Source organism: Papio anubis, chromosome 5, assembly GCF_008728515.1.
Source record: "Papio anubis isolate 15944 chromosome 5, Panubis1.0, whole genome shotgun sequence".
Classification (NCBI taxonomy): domain Eukaryota; kingdom Metazoa; phylum Chordata; class Mammalia; order Primates; family Cercopithecidae; genus Papio; species Papio anubis.
The window spans coordinates 62,399,072-62,424,830 of record NC_044980.1 but is presented as its reverse complement, the minus strand read 5'-3'; the positions used below and the strand labels follow the sequence as shown (position 1 = coordinate 62,424,830).

General features: G+C 39.1%; 2 long non-coding RNA genes across 4 annotated transcripts in view; both read right to left on the bottom strand.

The window, feature by feature from the left end:
- Positions 1 to 25,759, bottom strand: part of LOC110743470 — a 543,894-nt gene that overhangs the window by 100,139 nt on the left and 417,996 nt on the right. The gene's annotated exons all lie outside the window — the stretch shown is intronic.
- Positions 2,294 to 8,582, bottom strand: LOC103885150. Of its 2 annotated transcripts, XR_648065.4 has the most exons (5): positions 5,762 to 8,582; positions 5,615 to 5,686; positions 4,868 to 4,996; positions 4,209 to 4,312; positions 2,294 to 3,469 (listed from the first exon to the last, which is right to left on the bottom strand). It is a non-coding gene; the product is annotated as an uncharacterized LOC103885150 (long non-coding RNA). The 2 variants fall into 2 exon arrangements; XR_002522569.2 differs by having other exon boundaries at positions 4,209 to 4,996.

The following is a 25,759-nucleotide window of genomic DNA, read 5'->3' as shown; positions in this document are numbered from 1 at the left end:
TTTTATCTTATTTTATAATCTGCATCTTTTAAAAAGTGAATTCAATCCATTTATATTTTATTGTGAAGACTGACATATTTGGAGTAATTTCTGCCATCTTATTTTTTATTTTCTGTTTACTATGCTATTTTTTTTCCATTTTATTCATCTTTCCTATCTCCTGTTAACTTGATAAAATTTTCTTCCTTCTCTATTTTTCTGCTGATTTTGAAGCTATGACATATATAGTTAATTATTACCATCAGATTTTTAATATACTCATCTAAAATTATATTCACAGCATCGATCCATTGAATCCTCCCTATCTTCAATGATTGCTCTAATTTTACTTCAATATTTAAAAATGCTTCATTCATGTACACAAGTCACAAATGTACAGTTTGGTAAGTTTTTATAAAATGAGTAATTTAACACACTATAAAATGCCTGCAGATCAAGAAACAGAAGATTATCAGCCACCCAGTGAAGTTTTCACCAGTCCCTTGCTGGTGTTCTCCCCTCGTGGGTAACCATTACTTGACTTCTCCCAGCATGGATTTGTTTTGCCTTACTTTGTGTTGTTATGTAAATGGATTCATGCAGGATTTACTTTTTTATTTTTGGCTTCTTTCATTCAATATTAGTTTTATGAGATTCACCTATACTTTTGCATATAGTCATACATAGTTTAGTCTTATTGCCATTTACTATTTTGTGATGGGAATATACAACTACCATTAATAGGCATTTGAATAGTTTCTCGTCTTGGGCTGTGTCTGCTATGTATTTTGGTAACATACATACCTAGGTGAAGTCTGAAGCCAGCATGACATTTTTTCTTATTTTAAGTGATTGGATTCTTCTGTCTCAGTGCTTTCAGAATTCTTTACCTTTCAATTTCAGAATATCATAGAAATTATTGATTGCTTTCCAATAATTTTGTCTAAGTAGAGTACTGTTTTTACTCTGTACAGTAAAAAATACTTTTAATTCAGTTAGTTTGTTTTCTTTTACATTTTAAAATCTTTTTTTCAGTTTTTCATACATACTCATTATTCATACACAGGATCTCTGTTTTTGCATTTGGTATCTATTACCTTCTATTTCCAGCATTCTGTCCCTTCCCTCTCCAAACTGTAGAACTTCCTGCTGCTAGTCCTGAATGCCACTGATTCGTCTTTCTGCATCTATTCTCCTCTCTCTCTTTCTTTCTCACTCTCTGTCCCCACTTGCTCTCTATTTCAACTTATAATAAAATTTTAAATTTTGAAATAACTTGCTTGTTTTTATTGCTAAGTTTGTACTTTTTAATTTCAGTCTATTAATTTATCATTTCTTAGAATTTATATTTTATATTATCTCCTTAAAACGAAAGCAACATTTACTTTTATTTGGGTCTCCCAGAATAAATATTTGTTAAAATGATACTCTTTTTAAGAATGTAAAATTTATCATACTTTTTGTTCTTTTTCTTTTTTTTAAGAGACAGGGTCTTGCTCTGTCTCCTAGAATGGAGTGCAGTGGTGTGACTATATCTGATTGCAGCCTCAACCTCCTGGGCTTAAGCTATTGTCCTTTCTCAACTTCTCAAAGCACTGGGATTATCAGTGTGAGCAACCTCCCCAGCCCATTTAGTCTATTTTATTACATTTACTTTAGTTAAAAAAGAGAAATGTCTATTATTGTCATTTTCAAAAAAAAAAAAAAAAAAAAGCAGGTGATAAATAAATAAACAGTATGATGTATTTCTTTTGCATTTCCTCTCCTTTAACTTGGGGGAGTTTTCTATCTCCCCATAAAATGTAGGCTGAATGCCTGACTGCCACAAGTTAATGGAATCGATTCAGCCATTTAAGCAATTCAGCAGCTTTTGGTTGAGGAGATAGGTATGAATTTTGAGCCATTATATTCAAATAATTTTATGACTGTAAGTTTTTTCTATGTATTATGGAAACTACCTCACTAAGCTCTAGTTCCACTGAGCTGAGAGAATAGTCTGTTTCATTCAGCAGACTCGGAGTTACCAGTCACACTAGTACGAATTTAAGATCAGGAAATCCCCACTACTATGCACTTTTTGTTTGGTGAGTGGACAAACTATATATTTTTTTGTCTGCCACAGCTTTTCCCCTTCACACATCACAATGCTTTTACACTTATAAACTTATAATATGTAGCAGCAGCAATAGCTCCTAGTGGGTTGAGTCCCAGATCTTCAATGAGGTACCGTCCAGAGATTGCTTTTCCCCATTACCACTCAAAGAGCATTGATAACTCTCTGAGCCAGAGACAAATACGAAAAATGTTCTCTGGATTTCCTCAAGGACTCTCCACGCAGAACAGAGCTGGGTTCCAATTGCAATGGTTTTTCCCACAGCTTCCCAATTCTTTCAGTCCTTGTCCTTTTAAACTAAGAGATATTTAGAAGAATCTCCTACAATGTTCTCTTTTTATTTTTCATAATTTATATGATGTTATTATTCCCTAAGTTGTGTGGTGGTACACGGGATCTTTGTTTTGATTGAAAAGCCATTTTTTTTTTTTCTGATAGAAATGTCAGACATTTTATAGTATTAGATTGACACTGTTACTAAGATTCAGTGCTGGTATAATTTTATTACATTTTTTTGCCTCATTGTAGTCTTTTTATCTGGTTTTGATAGTTACTAGGGAAATGTTAAAATTGCATTCACTCCTATCTTCTGCTAAATCCTTGTATTTCCAATATTAGAAGTTCTAACTTGTTTCCTTTTTTCTTTTTCTTTTAACAAACTTTGTATGGACGTAAACTTTATAGGGTATAACATCTTGAGACAATTCACTGCTTTCTTTTTATGTTTAATAAATATGGCTTTTTATAAGTTAGATTTAATAAACACAGAGCTTAACGATGGTTATGGCAACATGATTCCCAATTGCTCATTTTTTCTTTTCCTCTTTTTATTTTTGAATGAAGCAATTATACTCCCAGGTTTTTTTTACATATGCGGAAATCTTCTGCTGGGAGTAATATTGCAACTTACTTTGCCAATAAAATTTCTGTTGCAGCAATATGGCAGGAAGTAAAGTATTTTTTCCATAGAAATTCAGCTTTAGTTGATTTCTCTAAGGTTTCCATTGCATACATTGAATACATTACAATCTAAATATAAATAAGAAATCTGTTGAAAGGCAATGGCAAAAGATACTGCTGAGAGATAGTTTAGCACTGCCTTCATAGGATTATCTTGCCCTAAAATTTCCTTTCTGTGGTGGAGTGGTACAGGACTGGGGGAAATGCAAATATAAAGGCAAATCATTAAAAGAAGGATTCTTGTTTTCATTCCTTTTACTTTTATTTTTTTTAAGACCAAATATGAAACACGGGTTCTAAATGCTGGCTTTCTAAGAGAAGGGTGACAGTGTTCACTAAGAACTTAACCACAGCATCACAGCCTCCAGCACAGATCATGGAGTCTTCATAAAACTTTGGCCACTAACCCCGAAGCTCCTGTCATGCAAAAAAGACAGGAAAGTGGGAAAGAAGAGAGAAATAGTGTGAGGTACCCCTAGGATATGCTTCCATATTGTCCAAGTAAACATTTTGGGAAAGACATTTTGACTACTACACAAATCACTAGAAACTCATTCAGACAAAATCTAGAACAGGGTTGGCAATTTAAAACCAACTGTGTCACCAATATTGCTACCTTAGACACGGTGCCAACATCACTCATCAGCCTGAGCCCATTCCTTCTACTTCCTCTCAATAGAACATTCCAGAAGCTTCCCCCCATCAATTAGGGTCAGCAGGTGAGATGTCACTACTCTGCCACTCTAGACCCTAAAGAGTTACTCAATTATCTATAGTAATCTATATTTTAAGGAATTTAGGAGGACTTTCAGAGCTCTGGTATGCTTCCCAATTACTTACCAAGAAATGCCCTGCCACCTACTTTGAAGACACTGGACAACTGAAAACATGTTCACAAAACTTTGGGAAGCAATTTCTATGAAATATTATTGGCTTATGGAATTTAGTTTATCACTGCCGTAATTTGATTATAATTGATGCATTATAGAGACATGATATTGAGGCCTTCTTACATGGGGAAGGCCTGGAAAAAGTGGAAAAAGAGTTTGAACCCTTTAAAGAAGGCTGCTGGAAACTCTCCACGGAAGTTTCCAGACCCAGAATGAGTGCCTCATTGCAGTGAGGATGCTCAGAATTACCTCATTTCAGGACTTACTAGGCACTCCAAGAAAAGGTTCACTGCTAGATCCTTGGAGAAAGAATGTATTTTTAACTTTCATTTTTCCATTTATATACAAAACAGATATTCAATGTCCAAAACTGTAAAGGAGAGAGAGACAAAAGTTATAAAGAAGAAAGTAAAAATCATTTGTCACTATCTTTGAAAAACTCTATTAATAGTATTTAGACAGATATTTTAAATACAAATTCATAATTGCAAGATATAACTGTGTTACACCTGCCAGAAAGGCCATTCTTATAAGAGTTCCCTGCCTTCAAGCACAATTTTGTCTGTTAACTAAAGTTTTTTTTAAGGTTAAGAAGCTCCTTTCTCACCAAACTGAATCCCTCAAGCTCAAACACCATAAAAGAACAAACTGGGACATGGCTTTTAAAGCTCAGGTTTGTGTTCTTTGAATTTTCCATTAGAAACAAAGATATATTTTCATTTGGAACAGGATCCAGAAACTTAAATCAGAACTAAGAGAATATCCAAATTTGTCATTTCCATTTACTTTAGCAGTTTCAGGGTTTTTAAGATTTGGTTTATTTTAACAAATCCATTTGATTCTCTTCTACTCATTCCCTCATCCATCCCTTTTTAAAGGATGAACTCGGTTTCAATATTTCTCTAAAGCAAAATTGTATCATTACCTGCAGTCAAGTGACAGTAGCCTGATGTTTAAATCACAGTTGTTGTAACAGTGGACATTGAGACACAGGAGAATGAATAAAGTGCACATTGGACTATAATTTCCAGTGTTTTTGGCATTCTTGGTTCACCTGCAGAAAGGATGAGACTTTAGAAAGTGTGTTTGTTTACATTCAGCAACTGTCCTAACTCTCCAGCGGAGGAACACTTGGATAAGGAAGGTCTCTGTTCCCTTTGGAATGTTGGACAGTTCTGTGTCCTTCCCTGCACGTGCTGAGAAACAAGAGCTGCCCACACAGTTTTGGATCCCTGTGTTTTGTGAGAAGGGGCAATGTTCTCCTTACCTGTCTAGGGTCAGAAACCATTCAATGACAGTGAAAGGGAACCTACAGGAGATTTACTTTTAGGAAACCAAATCTGCCAGTGAGATAGTTAAGCTTGTCCTGATGGAGTGAAAGAGCAGATACAGCCAGGAGGTATGTCCGATGTGAACAGGTGGAAGATTCCCACAAGATGTTAGTTCTCCTCTTGCTAAAAACCAGTGACAACAGAGTGATGAGGGGACCATTCTGGTGATGTTTCCATGACAGCACATGAAACCCTGAAACACCAACTCCAGTGAGAAGAGCTGCCAAACCCTTGAACACACCACAACCACAGGGACTTCTACAGCTTTTAGCAGAGTATCCCCCTTCACCCCCCAGAAGAAAAGTATTAAATTGACCCATTTAGTTAAATGAACTATTCACCTTCTGCTCTTGTGGTCTATAATTGTCATCCCATTGCTTGGGAATCAAGGATGAATCCATGTAGGGACCCAGCTAAAAGCAAGGAGAAGGAAAATTAAATTGTATCTAGCTTATCTTTTTTGAGTAAGCAATGAAACAACTGCATACCTTATGTCTTGGATCAACAAGGGAGCCATGCCAAATGTCAGATTAAATATTCCGCAGCTGAAGTGTTTGCATAGCTTTTCAGTGGCTACCATTTAAAGAAAGAAAAACAATGATGGGACTTTAAAAAAAAATACTCCCTTAGCTTCACATGCTCACAGTGTACTGCCAGCAATTGCTCTCAACTTGGAAGGCCAGGCCATGCGTATCTTGTCCGTGGAGTGTTGGTGCCAGCTGGCAAGCAGAGCCCTGTGCTTCCATTCCCTCCAGGAGCTTGAAGCCCCACTGTGCATCTTGAAGGCCACAGCCGCACTGCTGTATTGTTTAACCCATAACTGCTTTGGCTAAGGAGCAAGTCATTTAAAGAAGGAATTTCCTGGTTCTTGAAGTGTCTATCATGTTTCACCAATAAGTTTGCATTCGCTGCATGTGTTTTCAGTTTGGGTTGGCTCTGTGGGGCTGCCGAGGAAACTGGAGACAGATCTTTTTGAAACAAAATAATAAGTCTGAACAAATCAACTTTATTGTCATTGGCTCTGGTGTGATTTGGATTAATTTCAGCTTTATACTTATAAAGGATTGCTTAAGAGGTGATGCTCTCCAATTCCAGGTTATGTAAAGGAAAGGAGAGAACTGACATATCTTAAGTAACTGCTAAGTGTCAGGAGCTTGCCTGCATTATCTCAGTTACTTTTCCTAACAATCCAATAAAGTCGTTGTTCCTCCATTCATCTTACTGACAAGAAAATGGAGGTGCTGAGAGGGTCATTCACTTGCCTGATGTAGCATAGTTAGGAATACAGCTGTGAAGTCCAATTGGTTTGTTTCATCTCAGATCTGCTGATCACTTTCTGTGACCTTGGGCAAGTCACTTCACCTCTCTGCTCTAACTTTCTCATCTTCAAAATGCAAATGATAATGAGAATCCTTCACAGAGGGTTAAAGAAAGCAATGTGTGTAAGGTGATCAGTGCAGGTAACTGGTAAATAAATTCAGCCATTGTTATACGACAGTGCAGAGATTGAAACTCAGTGCAGCTACCTTCCAAGCTGGTGCTGATTTCCCTCACCAGTCTAGAGATCAGTGCCACCCTTCTCCATGGGGAAGGTTTAAGTCGACACTGATACTCAAGAGACTAAAAGTGCAGGGTGATTTAACATCCTCGCTTTAAAAATATTTTCCCTGTTGGGGCAAACAAAACCTGTAGTTCTGGCTCAGGCTTGGGCTTTTGGAAAAACAAAAAAACAAAAAAGCTGTCTGAAAAGGAATTAGGAGAAGAGAGAAATGATGTGAGATGTGGAAGCTGCAGGGCTGTCATCTCACCGTCCTGGCCAGTTGCTTGGATTCGGGATGAAAAAATGAAAAGTTGCCTGGTAATATGTTTTCTTATGACAGCTGATGTCTAGTCTGTTTACTGCAGCAAAAGTGGAGCTTAACCAATGATTTTTAACAGGCATCACCATCATAATGCCTAGCATGCTGGTGCTCAAACCCCACCTGAGTGCTTCCCACATGCCAGGCTTTGGGCTGGCCTTGGGATACAGAGATGAGTAAGACATGGTCCCAGTTCTTGCAGAGCTCCCAGATGAGTGACCAAATGAGCCTTATAGCACAGAGATCTTGCTCACCATAGAGAGAAACTATTTACATTCTAGACCCTGTAGAATCATCCAGAAGGAAGCCTTGTATACATCATTATCTATCATATAACCAGGAATTTCTGAAGCTTTTTGAAGAGGCTTAGGTAACTTTTAAAATAATCTTCAGTGAGAAAACAAATTCCACAAGTAGGAGGGAGGCCGCCCATAATGCAACCAACTTGGTTAATCATTTGGAAGTTCTTCCAGTCTTGCGAGGACTGCTTGGGCACTAGTTGTACCAATAGCTAACCCCAAGGAATTGGACTCAGAAGAGCAATACAAATTGCAGCCTTGCCAGTTACGAGCTGAGTGATCTTAGCCAAAATAACTCAATCTGTCTGAGTTGTATTTTTTATCAATCGACTGAAGATGAATAATATTCAGGCTACAAGTTTATCAAAGAATTAATAGGTGAATATCTATGAAAGCCCTTTTTATTCAGTAAAGACGTATATATATTTGTTCTTACTTCTCTTCACACTTTCACTTTCATTTATTTTGTATAAAATTTGCATAGTGTGACTTTTAGATTTGGGGCTTCTTGCTTTCTAGTTTGATGTTTATGAATATTTCAGTAAAGACAGGGTGGAAAAGGATAGCAACACTGAGCAATTTTTTAGTACCATATCCATGAGGAGCCATAGGTAAAAAGAGGTGACAGAAACTATGATTCTAAAGCCTAAGCAATATTCCCAAGGTGAGAAATCTAGTAAGAAGTTGAATTGGGATATCAGCTACTGTCTGCTTGACTTCAAAGCACAGGTTGTTAACTACAATCTACCTTGTGTCTGAAAATGATGATAATATTAATAATCTGAAATGGAAAGGATAACTAATAGCGATGTTCATTCATTTTGTTTATAGGAAAATGAAAAGTGATGTTTATGGCTTTTCTTTGAGAGGAGAATAAGAATTAAAAAACTGTACTTATTGATAGGAATTTATGAAATATGATCTAAGTAAAAAACAAGTAAAAAGTATGAAATAACATGAAAATTTGTGGTATCTTTTTACAAGCCCCTTCTCTAGGGTCTTGTGTCATTATCACCCTTAGCTGAAAATAATCTCAACTCCGAATTCCCAGAACCCCTTTGAAGAATTTTTTGTGTGATTAAGACTGCTGGCTGGGCGCAGTGGCTCACGCCTGTAACCCCAGCACTTTGGCAGGCCGAGGCCGGTGGATCACTTGAGCTCAGGAGTTTGAGACCAGCCTGGTGAACATGGCAAAACCTCGTCTCTACTAAAAATACAAAAATTAGCCAGGCATCGAGTTTCATGCCTGTAATTCCAGCTACTTGGGAGGCTGAGGCACAAGAATCACTTGAACCTGGGAGGCGGAGGTTGCAGTGAGCCAAGATTGCGACACTGCCCTCCAACCTTGGTGATGGAGTGAGACGCTGTCTCACAAAATAAATAAATACAAATAAATAAACAACCCAGCTGCCTCAGCATATTTGCACTTGCTGCTCCCTCTGCCTGGAACATTTTTTTCCCAAAAACCTCTTGGATCATTGGCTCCCTTCATGGATGCATATGCTCAAATGTCCCTTATCAGACAGACCTGGCTAGAGCTTTCCTTATCACTTTGTACAAAATGGCCATGTGCCCCTTATTACTCTTATCTATTGTCTTACTTTTTTTTTCTTCAAAGCACTTCCCACTACCAGACATATTTAACATTTTGTATATTGACTGCTTCCCAAACTCAGATACAAATTCTCTAAGAACACAGAATTTCTTTTGTTTACTGTAGTCTCCTGAAAATCTAGAATAACACCTGGCACATAGTTAGATGCTCAAAACATATTTGTTAAATAAATGAATGAACAAAGAATTAATGAATGTGGCCCTTCATACTTTGTATACTTGTTGATTATATAAGAGTCTTACATCACTTGGGAAACTGAACTTTCTGAGGGCAAGGTCTGTGTCTGATTCACTTTCAAATCTCTCTAGGTCCTAATATAGTACTTAAAATTGATTGAAAATTTACATACATTTAATATACAAGTGTCTCATTTGTGGCCTAACAACTCTATACAATAGATTGGTATTCTTATTTCTATCTGTCTTAGATTAGGCTGCTACAACAGAATAGCATAGACTGGGTGGTTTAACCAACAGACATTGATTTCTCACATTTGTGGAGGATGGGAAGTTCAGGAACAACGTGGCAGCCAATTCAGTTCCTGGTGAAGACCCTCTTCCTGACTTGCAGATGACTGCCTTCTTGCTGTATCCTCATATGGTGGAAAGAGCGACAGCTCTGGCCTGCTTCTTATAAGGGCACTAATCTCATTATAAGGGGCCCACCGTTGTGACTTCATCTAACCCTAATTACCTGCTAAAGGCTCTACACCCAAATACAATCACACTGTGGTTAAGGCTTCAATATAAGAATTTTGGGGAGACTCAGACTTCATTCCATCATATCATTTTACAGACGAGAAACCATAACTCAGTGAAGTTTAATAATTTTTCCAAAGTCAGAGATCCTGGAGGAGTCAGAGCTCAAGCCTAGTTCTTACCACAAGCCCATGATTATCTCTCTCTCTCTCTCTTTTTTTTTTTTGAGGCGGAGTCTCACTCTGTCGCCCAGGCTGGAGTGCAGTGGCCTGATCTAGGCTCACTGCAAGCTCCGCCTCCTGGGTTCACGCCCTTCTCCTGCCTCAGCCTCCCAAGTAGCTGGGACTACAGGTGCCCACCACCCTGCCCAGCTAATTCTTTTGTATTTTTTAGTAGAGACAGGGGTTCACCGTGTTAGCCAGGATGGTCTCGATCTCCTGAACTTGTGATCCACCCGCCTCAACCTCCCAAAGTGCTGGGATTACAGGCATGAGTCACCGTGCCCGGCCGATTCTCTCTCTTAAGGGCCACTGCCTCTCCTGGTGTTATAGCCCATAAATAACTACTGACACAGGGTTGAATAAATAGGCCCATTTGCAGAAGCAGGACTCCATTTACATAAGCAGTACAAAAGAGGCAGGACTCCTCAGAAACATAGAGAGCCTTTCACATTGTCAACATGAAGGTAAATTTCTACTTTCATCTATAGGATTTTTAAGTTACTCCTTTTTAAGTTAGACATGGTTTTTAAAGTTTACTCTGTACTAGGGACTCTTACCTTCACTCTGTTACGCTCCTCCTTCAAGTTGAAGGAATGGAGGCTCTGTGAGAAAGAATAGCACAAGTGGGCCACACAGCAACTAAAATGAGACATAATTTGAATTCAGGCCAGGCTATCTCTTTTTTTGTACCCACAAGAAAGCCCAGTTCTTAGTATGGCCATTGAGAAACTATTGTGTGCTCTTATATTTAATCTGCCTGCTCCAGACCACATGGGTCAGAATAGCATCCTCTTCTCCCATAGAAGTGGAAAACACATAAACATGGAAAACTTACAGCCTCATTCATTCATTCTTCTCTCCTAAGTTAAAAATAGCAATTCATATATATACACGTGTGTGTGTGCGTGTGTATGGTGTGTGTATGTTTTTTAAGTCCTTAAAGGCCATATGTTTTTCCTGGATTTGATGAGTTCTTTAATCCCCAAATATTTCTGTAATTTGTCATTAAGTCTCAGAACTCCTAGAACGCTCATATGAATTCAATCCAAATTCCAAACATAATGAGATTTATCCACTTCTAATCTCTGTATCTATTTTTAACTGAAATATCTTATTTATTTTCAAGACAGAACACTTTGCCATAATATGTCACTGCAGCGCATTCGAAATCCTCCTAGATCAGAGTATAGGACAGAATAGGAGGATACATCTTAACCAGAAACCTGCCTTGTCTTTTATTTCTTAAGTTGATCTACAGAATGACAGAACTGCATGGTTTAGACATTATATAGATGAATTCAAACTCAAAGCTGTGTTTAAATTTGTATGCCTGTCAATGCAGGATTATGCTTCATAATTTGTAGTCCCTTTCTCTCTCTGTTCTACCCCACCCCAGGCCAAAGCAAAACAAGTCAGAACAAACCAAAAAAGAAAAAAAAAAAATCTGCTTTACTTGATGAAAATAATAAACGTGGAGCATTCTTCAAATTCATATGATAACCATTTTTTTTTCCTGGCACCCACTATATATAAAAAATTTGCATGTATTAATATCTAGTGTGGCATACAGTGAGAAGCTTCAGAGGAGTCCCTTTAGAAGGCCTGGCATTAATAATGCCAGTAATACCATCACCATTTATCACTTCTTTCCTGGAAATGGACCTGTCTCTTAAGGTTGACTGGGGAAGAGAAGAAATTCTGGACAGACATCACTCAAATGTCCACTGTAGTTTTAGCATCTACAGTGTAAAGGATTTGGACTGAGAATGCTAAGGACCATTTAAGCTCTAATATTCTCTGATGATCTGATTTTCCCCCTATTAATATACCATTTTGCTAAATCCGATCATGTTCTTTTTCCTTTTCAGACACCAAAACTACTTTACATGGAGTAGGCTATGTAATATGATTTCCCTGTCAGCAGAATAAAATAGTTGATTTTTGAGGTTTAAAATTGATTCACAGCAAATCAGTGCTAGAAAAATGGATTCAGTGACTTTCTTCTTTGGCCTCTAATTCTGGACTCACAAGCCACAGAGTACATCACGCAGACTGTTAGTTGTCCATCTTATTTCTAACTGGCTTCAGAAATGGTCTGGGTCTGTGCTAGAGCACTGAAGAAAAATACAGGCACATCCATTTCCAGGAATCCAGAGTTGCTGTGAAATAAATGTTTTCAAACTTTAAAATGTACTAAGGCAGCTTGTTACCTGGAGTATTGATAGAGCAAATGATCCTTTTCTTTAGCAGATAATCATTCTGCTGGCTTTTTAATTTGGCAAGTCTAAATTTTCCTCAGTTGGATTTAAAGCAGATTACACTTGTGAGTAAATAGAGAGTGTTAAGTTCAGGAGAGTGATAAAATTCCTGATGAACTGTCCATGGCTTGTATTTGGTCCCCACAGTAGCAATGCCATGGGAATTTCTCATCAGCATTAAGTTTAGAAGTTAGGACTCCTAAATATGACATTACTATTTATTGCAGATTTGTCAGAGGCTACTTTCAGAGGGTTATCATTGCAGTACTTAAGCAAGCTTTACAGAAACTTTTTAAAATTTAATTTTATCTTTAATTAACGAATAACAGTTGTATATATTTATGGGAAACAATGTGATATTATGATACATGTATACATTGTGTAATGATTAAATTAGGCTAATTAGCATCACCATCACCTCACATACTTATTACTTTGTGGTGAGAACATTTAAAATCTACTCTTTTAGCAATTTTGAACCATACATTACTATTAACTAAGGTCACCATACTGTGCAATAGATCACTAGAATTTATTATTTGTAACTGAACTTTGTACCCTTTGACAATCATATCTACTTTCCTGTCTGTCCTCTAACCCCCATATTCCAGCACAATTTTACTCCCCACTTCTAGTGCCCAGGCTGGAGTGCAGTGGTGCGATCTTGGCTTACTGGAACCTCTGCCTTTTGGGTTCAAGCGATTCTCCTGCCTCAGTCACCCGAGTAGCTGGGATTATAGGCGCCTGCCACCATGCCCAGCTGATTTTTGCATTTTTAGTAGAGATGGGGTTTCACCATGTTGACCAGGCTGGTCTCGAACTCCTGACCTCAAATGATCCATCTGCCTCAGCCTCCCAAAGTGCTGGGATTACAGGCATAAGCCACCGCGCCTGGCCGAGTTTTATAGATTCCTCATATTAGTGAATTTTTATAGTGAACTTTTATAGATTCCTCATATAAGTGAATTCAAGTGATATTTGCTTTTCTGTGCCTGGCTTATTTCACTTAGCCTAGTATCCTGTAGATTCATCTGTATTGTCACAAGTGACAGGATTTCCTTCTTTTTAAAGACTGAGTAGTATTCCATTGTATATGCACACCACATTTTCTTTATCCATTCATGCTGATGGGCATGTCAGTTGATTCAATACCATGGCTACTGTGAATAGTGCTGCAATAAACATGAGAATGCAGGTATCTCTTTGACATATTAATTTCATTTCTTTTGCATATATGTCTAGAAGTGGGATTGCTGGATCATATGATAATTCTATTGCTAGTTTTTTGAGGAACCTTCATATTGTTTTCCAAGATGGCTGTATCAATTTATATTCTGACCAACAGTCTAGAAAGGTTCTCTTTCTCCACATCCTAACCAACACTTGTTTTCTTTCATTTTTTTAAGTCTTGAGAATATTTATTCTTTTTAAAAAATGTTTTTAATTTCTATATCTTTAGGGGTACAGTAGATTTTAGTTACATGAATGAATCGTATAGTGGTGAAGTCTGGGATTTTAGTGCACCTGTCACCCCAAATAGTTTGCATTGTACCCAATAGGTAGTTTTTCATCCCTCATCCCTTCTGAGTCTCTGATGTTCATTATACCGCTGTGTATGCTTTTGAATACCCACAGCTTAGCTTCCACTTATGAGTGAGAATATGTGGTATTTGGTTTTTGATTCCCGAGATATTTTGCTTAGAATAATGGTCTCTGGCTTCATCCATGTTGCTTCAAAAGACATGATTTCATTTGCAGATTTCATTCTTAATATAAATAAAAATAAGATGTAGAAAACAATCACTTTTAAAAAGGATGGTTGCAAAACATTAAGATTTAGTCACGTACACAGAATTGTTTCTGAGGTAGACACAGATGCCTGTTTCTCTTCTCCATGTGCACTCTGCCCTTCTAAGCCCTCAATTATTGTAACTGACCCGGGACTAGGTGAAATAAGGTGCTCTGAGGGAGAAACTAATTTGGGGATGCCACAAAGGAGCCATTTTACAGTGGCACTGAATCTGATAAAATTTTAACCTCCAGCTTTTCCTGAGGAACACTGAATTTTATGAAAATTCCCAGTTTCTGCAGCCTTAAAGGTACAGCCAGCCGTGCAGGGCGGTCATCAGCATGACTTCACTTCAGCTGATGTGGGGGCTTTCTGAGCCAGTGCAAGCCACGGCAAATCCTGACATTGCCTCACTCTGCTAAGAAGCCAATTTTATAAACTTCCCTCTCTTTACAGAGGGCTCTGGCTGTTCACCCTCAGCAACTTGTGATCTCATACAAACCCCTCTGCCATCTGTTGCTTAGTCTCCCTGAAGCTAGTTATAGCTCAGGTTCTGTCCTTCTCATGTCTACTTTTTTTTTTTTTTTCTAATTTCATAAATTGAGTTTCATGTCCCAACTTGTGGCTTGCTTTAATTGATCCTTTTCACCATTCCCCATGTTTAGCTATAATTTAAAGTGGTTAGAGAAAATTTTTGTGCACAATGTCTGTAGGCAAAGCACTGTGGAACATCTGAAATTAAATCAGGCTCAGCCCCAACCCTCATGAAGTTTCAGTTTATAGGAAAGCTGAAATTAAATATATATATTTTATATATATATAATATAAGAACATGAGAGAAGAAAGTGTTAGATCTCAGTAGCAAGTTCCAAAGAAAATGACATTTGTTCTTCCTGGGAGACCAAGAAGCGTCTCATGGAAGTGATTTTTTGATTCAGCCTTAAAGTGATCTTTCTGGTTTTTAATTTTGCAATAAATAATATATTTTATTTTTCAGACATCACAGCCCCAGGGAGTGGTTCTGTACCAAATGGAATGGCAGTTGCTCTAACATTGCATGTGTGGGAGGAGGAAGAAAGGGAAATAACCACAACATTAAGAAAAAAAAAAAAAGAAAACAAAAACAAAAGTCCTGGGTAACTTCTAGCATCTGTTCCACTCCCACATTAATACAATTCACCTGGGAATTCTGAGTAAAAGGAAGACAGGAAACAAGGCGGGGGGGCGGGGTGCTGGGAAGGGCATATAAGTGAAGGAGAAGACAAAGCGGGGAAAGAAAAACCATAGAAATCCCAGTGGCTGACCTCTCTTTCCTGCAAAACCAGGAAGAAGCTCAGCTTGGAAGTGGAGGCCTGGCTACGTTCATCACCCAGAGGAACACCTTGTAGGTCAGCGCCCAAGGGAAAAACAGAGGAGGGAAGCGAGGTGGGCAGGATGTCTGTGAAGCACACTTAGCAGAGATGGGGAAGGATGAGAGACAACACGAGAAACATGAAGGTGAATTTGTATACACATGGAGAGACAGTACCGAAGAGCATTTGAACACAAAAACAACGTCCTACACTTCACCATTTTTAAAAAAGAAAGATTTCTTTTCCATCCCTATCCTATGCTAAACTTAGTTCCTTTTTTTTTTCTTTTCTTTTTCTTTTTTTGGTGTTATTGCTTGAGAAAGGCCAGCAATGTCATTGAGAAAGTCTGGAAAGGATACACTTGTACCCAAAGGATGCTCAGAGCTTGTGCTGACCCTAGACCAGGCAATGCCAGTGCCACTTTGGAACTTGTCTGCCTGTCACCTCCTCCATCTGCAAAAACCCTGGCATTGTTTATGGCCTGAGATTTTCCCTCGAGGGAAATATATTTCAGTGTCTGGTTGGACTTCTGTGATGGAATCATTGAAGACAGATCAAACTCATGTATGGATTGCTGCAGATCTGGGTCCACAAATGCTGAAGGCATGCTGTTTCCCAGCACGGCAAAGGAGTCAGACACTCTGGGCCTCCAGGCTTACAAACACCTAGAGAAATTCCTCTGTCCTTGAGATGCCAACCAAGGCTCCTGGGACTCATGACCCATCATGGGATTGTGATGCCAGCCAAGGCTCCTAGGACTTGTGACTCATCATAGGATTGTGTGACATCAAAGCAGGCCCCATTGGAGCACTATGGGGAAGTATGCTGGGTCCCGTGGCATTCAGGAAGGGCGTCAAGTTGGAGTGAGAAGTGGCTAGGTTATTCCCATTGAGCTAGAGGGTTGTCACTGGAATCATAGAGTCTGGGTCTAAAATTTGAAGATTTTATGTATTATTAATGCCAATTCCTGGCAGGTTTTTTATTAATGATAAGTTGGGTGAGGGAGTTGGAGGGGCGTTTTCATTTGAGTTAACCACTAGCTTCATGGTATCATGATATAATCTGGTGGAACTGGACACTGCAAAGTTGGACACTCAAGATATCAAAATGTATATTCAAAATATCAATCATCAAATAATCTGCAGAAGTCTTCTGTCTAGTACATCTTACCTCCAGAGCCTATCCTTTCCCAAACCTGCTCACTTCAAGATGGTGCAGTTTAATGGAAGCAGCAGCATCAGGATTTGCCACTAAGCCCACCAGGTATGATGGAACCTGGGGAAACTTGAGGTTTCCCAGGGCAAGTCCCACATTGTGGACTGGGCTATGTAGAGTGGGAGATTTTAGAGAGTTCACATCAAGAGAACACGCCTGGCTGCATGCCACAGATTTATTCAAGGGCCCCTGCCTCAGGCTGTGTTAAACTGCAGAAGCTGTGTTGAGGCTAATGGGGTTTCTGGAAGGGTTGAAAGGTAGTGGTGGTGATGACTGAGCTGTTAGTCCTTTTATTGAGTCTGATTGGTTCGCTAAGATTCTGCCAACCACTGTTGCTGTTTGGACCCCAAGATATGGGAAAGAATGACCTGATTCCCATGTCATCTTCCTGCTGAGGGTGCTCACCACATGGCAGGGGTGCTGTCTTCTGCTGAGCAGGCAGCACAGTTGAGCTACCTGACTGTAATTCACCATCTCCCAGGGCACACCCAGCCTCTCATCTTTTGAGGTATCTGAGAGTTAGATCCCACATTTGATATTTAGATGGACATTTTATTTCATGACATGAAGAACCATCCCATCCCAAACTCAAATTCCCAACTGGAACCCATCTGTGGGACAGTGCTTTGGAAAAGTCTTCCCTGGTAGGACTGAGAGGTCTCTCAACCGGTCAAGGGAAAATGGGAATATTCACCAAGAGCCTGGGATCATCCTAGTCATCTCTATGCTGGGCCTTATGTCAGCTGTGCTTATCCCAAGAGGAAAATCTCACGGTTTCTCTGCCAGCTGCTATTAAAACGTCTCTGAAAACAATCTTTGGGGATTTGGGGAGTGTACCCCAAGAACACCGAAGACCTCTTTTCCAAGAGAGAAGTTTCCATCATCTGGAATTTTGGGCACATTGTCTGGACAACTGACTCCAGAAAGACTTGGATTGGATGCAGGGTTGGAGACAATTGGCCTTTACATTTCAAAGCCTAACATTCCTGAAAGTCTAGAAAGACACATATGGCCCTGGTTGGCTGGAGCTGGGGGCTGTTGTGGGAAAAGTTTTGGATCATTCCAAAGGCAGATATCTGTGTGTTCAGGGTTTTGCTTCTCTCTATCTTGCTGCTAGGAATTTTCTGGATTTGGAAAGAGGCGTCAGTTTCAACCTGACCTTTCCATACAACTTCTGAAGCTTGAAAGCACATGCACCACTTGGGCTGATGTCTTCCAAGAAGGTGTGGACTCTGTGCAGTAGTCTGGCTATGGGAAGATATGGAAGAGCTGTGGGCCACAGGATTTGAGGGCCTCACCAAGTGTATTGTGTGCTGGGAATCCTGGAACTTTATGTGGTCAGCAGAATTACATTATTTAGTCTCAGGACCTCTTAGATCAAAGGAGTAGGTGGGAATGCCTCCCTTGGCACCATTTCCAATCTCTTTCTTCAGGCCCATGCTCCCTCCTGGGTTAAGGAGTACTTTAGGGGTATGGCTTCTACTCTTGGTATCACTGTCACAGAGGTGTCTAGGACTGATTGACAAGCTCCCATGTTCAGTCTGACTGGGAAATTTGGAAACCAGGTAGGGCTGTCTCAATAGGAACATCGCTGTAAGGGCAGAACCCATCCCCTTTGACTTTGACTTAGGGCTTTCACTCTCTTTCTTGATGGAGAGCCCTTCACTTTAATGTGACAGGAATGCACTGACAGAGCTCCTAAGCTTGCATCACACACAGGGGCAGGCTCTCAGGCTTGTTCTCAGACTCAGCAGCTGAGGCGGTGGCAGTGGTTCAGTGCTTGCTGGCTGCATGCCTTTATGCTGGTCAACCGTATGCCTTGTTCTTCTTTGTTGATCTCTGCTACAGAATTTAGTCTTGGAGCTTCAGCATTCTCTGGATATATCTCCTGCTGCCAAAGAAAAATCTCTCATCTCTAGCACACATGATATGACCAGGGCTACCCCATGGCAGTGCTTATCCTGGAGCTGAGGAATCTAGGAACCATGTTCTCAAAGGCAACCTTCATCTTTAAGGACACTCAAATTTGTTGTTTTTTCTGCATTGAGATACAGAAGAATTTACTAACAATGATTTCTGCCTCTCAAACATAAATGAATTTTTAGGTCAAAATCAAACTGATACCAGCTAGTTCCACATTCATTTTTTGAAGGCAGGGTGGAAACTGGAAGAGGAGAGTAGGGGCAAGGGGTACTTTGGTCCAGGTTCAGGCCCAGCTGCATTCCTCTCCTCTCTCCCTCACTGCAGCTCTTAAAGTATTGTAAACCATGGAAGGGACCAGGCAAACTAAGCATGTGGGAAATAAGCTTGGAGAAGCAGATCGGGACAAAATTTAGGAGAGCCTTAAATACTACACTATAAATGTGGGGTTTTGTTTTTTGGTTGGGAGTAGGTAGCTACTAAGATTTCTGCGCATGGGAGTAACACAATTATGACTTAGCTTTAGAATGATTCATTCTCTCATTATTGTTTAGAGGAAAAAGAATCAAGGTGCTTTCAGATGCAAGGAACAGAACACCGAATCAAGATGGCTTAGATGATAGAGATTTATTATTACGTATAACAAGAAGTCTTAAAGCTGTGGAGAGAGAATTGGCTGTCTCTGTCACAAAGCCAAGAGACTGGCAGACTGTGTCATGAGAGGACATGTACATTTTTTAAAAAGTGGTCAAAAGTAGTAATTTAGGGAATGTCAAGGAGGAAAGTTAGAAAGCAGAAAAATAAAAAGTAAATTCCTTATTACCTAAGTTTTTGCCACGTCTAGTTTAGCACGAAAGCTCACCTCTACCTCTGTAAATGATTATTTTTTTAGATGAAAAGAATTCAATATGAACACTCAATCTCTCAGGAATATTACATTCTCATTTCAGAAAACCAACTTAGCCAAGCGTAAAGATAACTAAGGGTTCTTTCGCTATAGACGAGACCTTTGATCCGTTTCAGAATAATTTTATTTACTGCTACCAAATGTAATTATTCATCCCTAGGAACACACTTGCCATCTTATGAGAAGTTTACACATTCATATAGGGAGCAGTCACTGAAATCTATAAAGAAACTCAGCAACCCACTATTAGAAGGAAAGGTGCTGTCTTCAGATTTTACTTATGTATGCATGCATGTATGTATTTTTAATATTTTTAAGAGACAGGGTCTCACTCTGTTACCCAGGCTGGAATGTAGTGGTGTGCTAACAGCTCACTGTAGCCTCAACCTCCTGGGCTCAAGCAATCTTCCTTCCTCAGCCTCTCAAGTAACTGGGGGATATATTAATCCATTTTCATGGTGCTGAAAAAGATACATCCAAGACTGAGAAATTTACAAAAGAAAGAGTTTAATTGGATTTAGAGTTCCACATGGATGGGGAAGCCTCACAATCATGGTGGAAGGCAAGGAGGAGCAAGTCACATCTTACATGCATGGCAACAGACAAAGAGAGAGAACTTGTACGGGGGAAATTCTCACTTTAAAACCATCAGATCTTGTAGGACTTATTCACTATCATGAGAACAGTATGGGAAAGACTTGCCCCCATGTTTCAGTTACCTCCCACCGGGTCCCTCCCACAACACATGGGAATTCAAGATGAGATTTGGGTGGGGACACAGCCAAACTACATCAGGGGACTATAAGCATGTACAACCACCCTGGCTAATGTATTTCTTTTTTCACTTTTGTAGAGATGAAGTCTGTGTTGCTCAGCCTGGTCTTGAACTATTGACCTCAAGTGAACCTCCTACCTCAACCTCTCAAAGCGCTAGGATTCAAGGTATGAGCCACTGTGCCCAGCTCCAGACTTTCTATAGTTGTCTGTGACCAGGCCAGGTGCTCACAAAGAGCTTCAGATATGAACACCTATGTCCAGAGATCCTCTTCATGTCTTGGCAGAGCATCATCTAGGACCTTAAACCAATCACCAAGAGATTATATTTTACACAGCAGGATAGAGGGATGTGGACTTGGAATTTATAAATAAAAAGGTGATTTGCCATCCTTAGCTTTAGACCTAGCCTACAAATGCCTCACCTTTCTCACTCTTCTGGGCATTTGCAAGGTTCATGTGGCAACACCTAGTAAGGGCAGGCACCACTGAGTGCTCTGCCATCTAATTGCTTTTCTCACCAATAAACCAAAATGACCCAGGCACAGGACATGGATACTAATGATTCTATAGAAAAACAAAAGGAGGTGATGAACCTTTGCGAGGATGATGAAGTACATGTCAGGCAGCCTGCCCTCAAAGATCGATCATAACACCCACACCTCAGGACTCAACTTGCCCTTGGTGAGATATGCTTTTATCACAGAAACTAATGAAAACTCTCTATCTTAAATTAAACAGTGCTACATTTTGTAAAATCATACCAGTGCTTTTAATTTAAAAAGATCAACTGCATAATTTTTAAAAATTGATCACCCAGATACTGTATGGTTTTTTAGTGGATTAGAATGAAGGAAAGAAGTAAACACATATGGATGTATAGCTGTAGATATAGGGAGTTAATATGTATTGAACACGCTACATGTGCCAATATATTTCCACATGTGAACTCAATTATACATCACGTGGTAGGTACTATTATCATTGTATCTTTTTTATAGATGAGAAACAAAAGACATGATAGGTGGGTTGCAATGGGTTCCACAATGAAAGTAACAAATGAAATGTAATCAATGACATTTGCTTATTTCTATTTTATTCACATTCATTTCATCTTTTTTCTCTTTTTCCTCCCAGCTCACACACAAGAGTTTTGAACCTGGGCAGGCTAAGCAGTGATCTTGAGGACTGAAAGGGAAAAGTGCTGTCAATTAATAGGACATCGAACACCCCGTACTCTTCTGGAACAATGTGTCCACAGACATTTGCTTGAGAGGAGGAAGTGGCTGGTGGGGAGCCCTATGGTTGCTCTCCCATGTCTTCACTCTTAGCAGTTACAACATGCACAAGATTCAGTGCATTCAATAATTAGTTCTCAGCATCTTGTGAACTGGCAATCTATTTCCAGAATGATTTAGTGCAGTTTCCTCTGAAGTCCATGCTAAAAGAGGAAATAATTAGGCTCAGAAGCATTTAACTTAAAACCTGTGTTTCTACTTATCTAAAATGATTGTGCTAATTAGGCCTCTCATAAATTTATCTGGCACATTTCACTCTAAAACCTCCAGCTTTTACTTCATGTGTTTCCCTGGGATCCAGAATGGTGCTGGAAAACCCCTGAGATGGGAGCCTCTTAGTCTGGACTCCCAGGAGGAAGAGTAATTCACTTAAGGTTACAACATTCTTATATAGACATATTCAAAAGTGATTTTTTTCCCCACTAACTGCATATTCAAGTCAACCTGCTAGGGGTGAAAAAAAAGTTGACCTAAACAGGGCTACACACAGTGTGGTCCAGAGACCTGGTGACAGTGTGTGAATTGTTACCAGTTCACAGAGCTGTAAGTATTACAAAACTTGGGAGTAGGCCCTTAGAAATTTTATAGGAATTTGAGCAATGTAATTTTTTATTGTCCATTAAATCTAATAATTAAAAGAGATAGGGGTTTATACGTTCTATTTCATTTTTTCCATTTTATTTTTTATCATAATTCACCTCTACCAGTGGGTTTCTTTTTCCTGTTTATGGATTACATTTCATGATTCTTTGCAGATTTGGTAATTTTTTATTAGATTCTGGAGAGCAGGCATTTTTGGTAGTTGGGTGTTGGATTTTGCTGTATTCTTTTATGTAGTGGTGGACTTTGTTGTGGCTTGCAGTTATGGTACAAAGGATTAATTTGGTCCCCTGGATGTGTGCTTTCAGGCTGTCTCCACACAGCAAGCTGAGGCAATAGTAGGGCTCATCTTGTTTATTCCTCATTTGTCTTAGTTCATTTGTGTAGCTGTAACAGAAGTACCACAGACTAAGTAATTTATAAGAATAGGAGTTTATTCCAGGGCAAAAAGGACGAAAATTCCAAAAATCAGAACACCTCTTCTCCTCAAAAAAAAATCACAACTCCTTGACAGCAAAGGACAAAATCTGGATGGAGAATGCGTTTGACAAATTGACAGAAGTAGGCTTCAGAAGGTGTGTAATAACAAACTCCTCTGAGCTGAAGGAGCATGTTCTAACCCAATGCAAGAAAGCTAAGAATCTTGAAAACATGGTTAGAGGAATTGCTAACAAGAAGAACCAATTTAGAGAAGAACATAAATAATCTGATGGAGCTGAAAAACACAGCACAAGAACTCCGTGAAGCATACACAAGTATCAATAGCCAAATCAATTAAGCGGAAGAAATGATATCAGACATTGAAGATAGACTTAATGAAATAAAACGTGAAGACAAGATTAGAGAAAAAAGAATGAAAAGAAGCAAACAAAGTCTTCAAGAAATATGGAACTATGTGAAAAGACCAAACCTATGTTCAACTGGTGTACCTGAAAGTGATGGGGAGAATGGAACCAAGTTGGAAAACACTCCACAGGATATTATCCAGGAGAACTTCCCCAACCTAGGAAGACAAGCCAACATTCAAATTCAGGAAATACAGAGACCACTCCTAAGATACTCCTTGAGAAGAGCAACCCCACGACACATAATCATCAAATTTACCAAGGTTGAAATGAAGGAAAAAATGTTAAGCGCAGCCAGAAAGAAAGGTCAGGTTACCCACAAAGGGAAGCCCATCAGACTAACAGCAGATCTCTCTGCAGAAACCCTACAAGCCAGAAGAGAGTGGGGGCCAATATTCAACATTCTTAAGGAAAAGAATTTTCATTCCAGAATTTTGTATTCAGCCAAACTAAGCTTCATAAACGAAGGAGAAATAAAATCCTTTACAGACAAGCAAATGCGAGATATTTTGTTACCACCAGGCCTGCCTTACAAGAGCTCCTGAAGGAAGCACATGGAAAGGAACAACTGGTACCAGCCACCACAAAAACATACCAAATTGTAAAGACCATCAACACTATGAAGATACTGCATCAACTAATGGACAAAATAACCAGCTAGCATCATAATGACAGGATCAAATTCACACATAACAATATTAACCTTGAATATAAATGGGCTAAATGCCCCAATTAAAAGGCACAGACTGGCAAATTGGATAAAGAGTCAAGACCCATCTCAAGTGCAAAGACACAAAAGACACACATAAGCTCAAAATAAAGGGATGGAGGAATATTTACCAAGCAAATGGGAAGGAAAAAAAAAGCAGCGGTTGCAACTTAGTCTCTAATAAAACAGACTTTAAACTAACAAAGATCAAAAAAGACAAAGAAGGGCAATACATAATGGTAAGGGGATCAACGCAACAAGAAGAGCTAACTATCCTAAATATATATGCACCCAATACAGGAGCACCCAGATTCATAAAGCAAGTCCTTAGAGACGACAAAGAGACTTAGATTCCCACACAATAATAGTGGGAGGCTTTAACACTTCACTGTCAATATTAGATCAACGAGACAGAAAATTAACAAGGATATTCAGGACTTGAACTCAGCTCTGAACCAAGTGGACCTAATAGACATCCACAGAACTCTCCACTCCAAATCAACAGAATATATATTCTTCTCAGCACCATATCGCGCTTATTCTAAAACTGACCACATAATTGGAAGCAAAATACTCCTCAGTAAATGCAAAAGAACAGGAATCATAACAAACAGTCTCTTAGACCACAGTGCAATCAAATTAGAACTCAGGATTAAGAAACTCACTCAAAACCACACAAATACATGGAAACTGAACAACTTGCTCCTGAATGACTACTGGGTAAATAACAAAATTAAGGCAGAAATAAATAAGTTCTTTGAAACCAATGGGAACAAAGATGCAATGTACCAGAATCTCTGGGACACAGCTAAAGCAGTGTTTAGAGGGAAATTTATAGCACTAAATGCCCACAGGAGAAAGCGGGAAAGATCTAAAATCAACACCCAAACACCACAATTAAAAGAACTAGAGAAGCAAGAGCAAACAAATTCAAATTACAGAAGAAGACAAGACATAACTAAGATCAGAGCAGAATTGAAGGAGATAGAGATATGAAAAACCCTTCAAAAAATCAATGAATCCAGGAGTTGTTTTTTTGAAAAGATTAACAAAATAGACCACTACCCAGGCTAATAAAGAAGAAAAGAGAGAAGAATCAAATAAACATAATAAAAAAAGATAAAGGGGATATCACCACTGATGCCACCTAAATACAAACTACCATCAGAATACTGCAAATGCCTCTATGCAAATAAACTAGAAAATCTAGAGGAAATGGATAAATTCCTGGATACATACACCCTCCTAAGTCTAAACTAGGAAGAAGTCAAATCTCTGAATAGACCAATAACAAGTTCTGAAATTGAGGCAGTAATTAATAGCCTACCAACCAAACAAAGCCCAGGACCAGATGGATTCACAGTCGAATTCTACCAGAGGTACAAAGAGGAGCTGGTACTATTCCTTCTGAAACTATTCCAAACAACAGAAAAAAAAGGACTCCTCCCTAACTCATTTTATGAGGCTAGCATCATCCTGATACCAAAACCTGGCAGAGACACAACAACAACAAAAAGATTTCAGGCCAATATCACTGATGAACATTGATGTGAAACTCCTCAATAAAATACTGGCAAACTGAATCCAGCTGCACATCAAAAAGCTTATCCACCATGATCAAGTTGGCTTCATCCCTGAGATGCAAGGCTGGTTTAACGTACACAAATCAATAAATGTAGTCCATCACATAAAAAGAACCAATCACAAAAACCACACGATTATCTCAATGGATGCAGAAAAGGCCTTCAACAAAATTCAACGCCCCTTCATGATAAAAACTCTCAATAATCTAAATATTGATGGAACGTATCTCAAAATAATAAGAGCTATTTATGACAAACCCATAGCCAATATCCTACTAAATGGGCAAAAGCTGGGGAAGCATTCCCTTTGACAACCAGCACAAGACAAGGATGCCCTCTCTCACCACTCCTATTCAACATAGTATTCGAAGTTCTGGGGAGGGCAATCAGGCAGGAGAAAGAAATAAAGGGCATTCAAACAGGAAGAGAGGAAGTCAAGTTGTCTCTGTTTGCAAATGACATGATTGTGTATTTAGAAAATCCTATTGTCTCAGCCCAAAAATCTCTTTAAGCTGATAAGCAACTTCAGGAATGTCTCAGATAA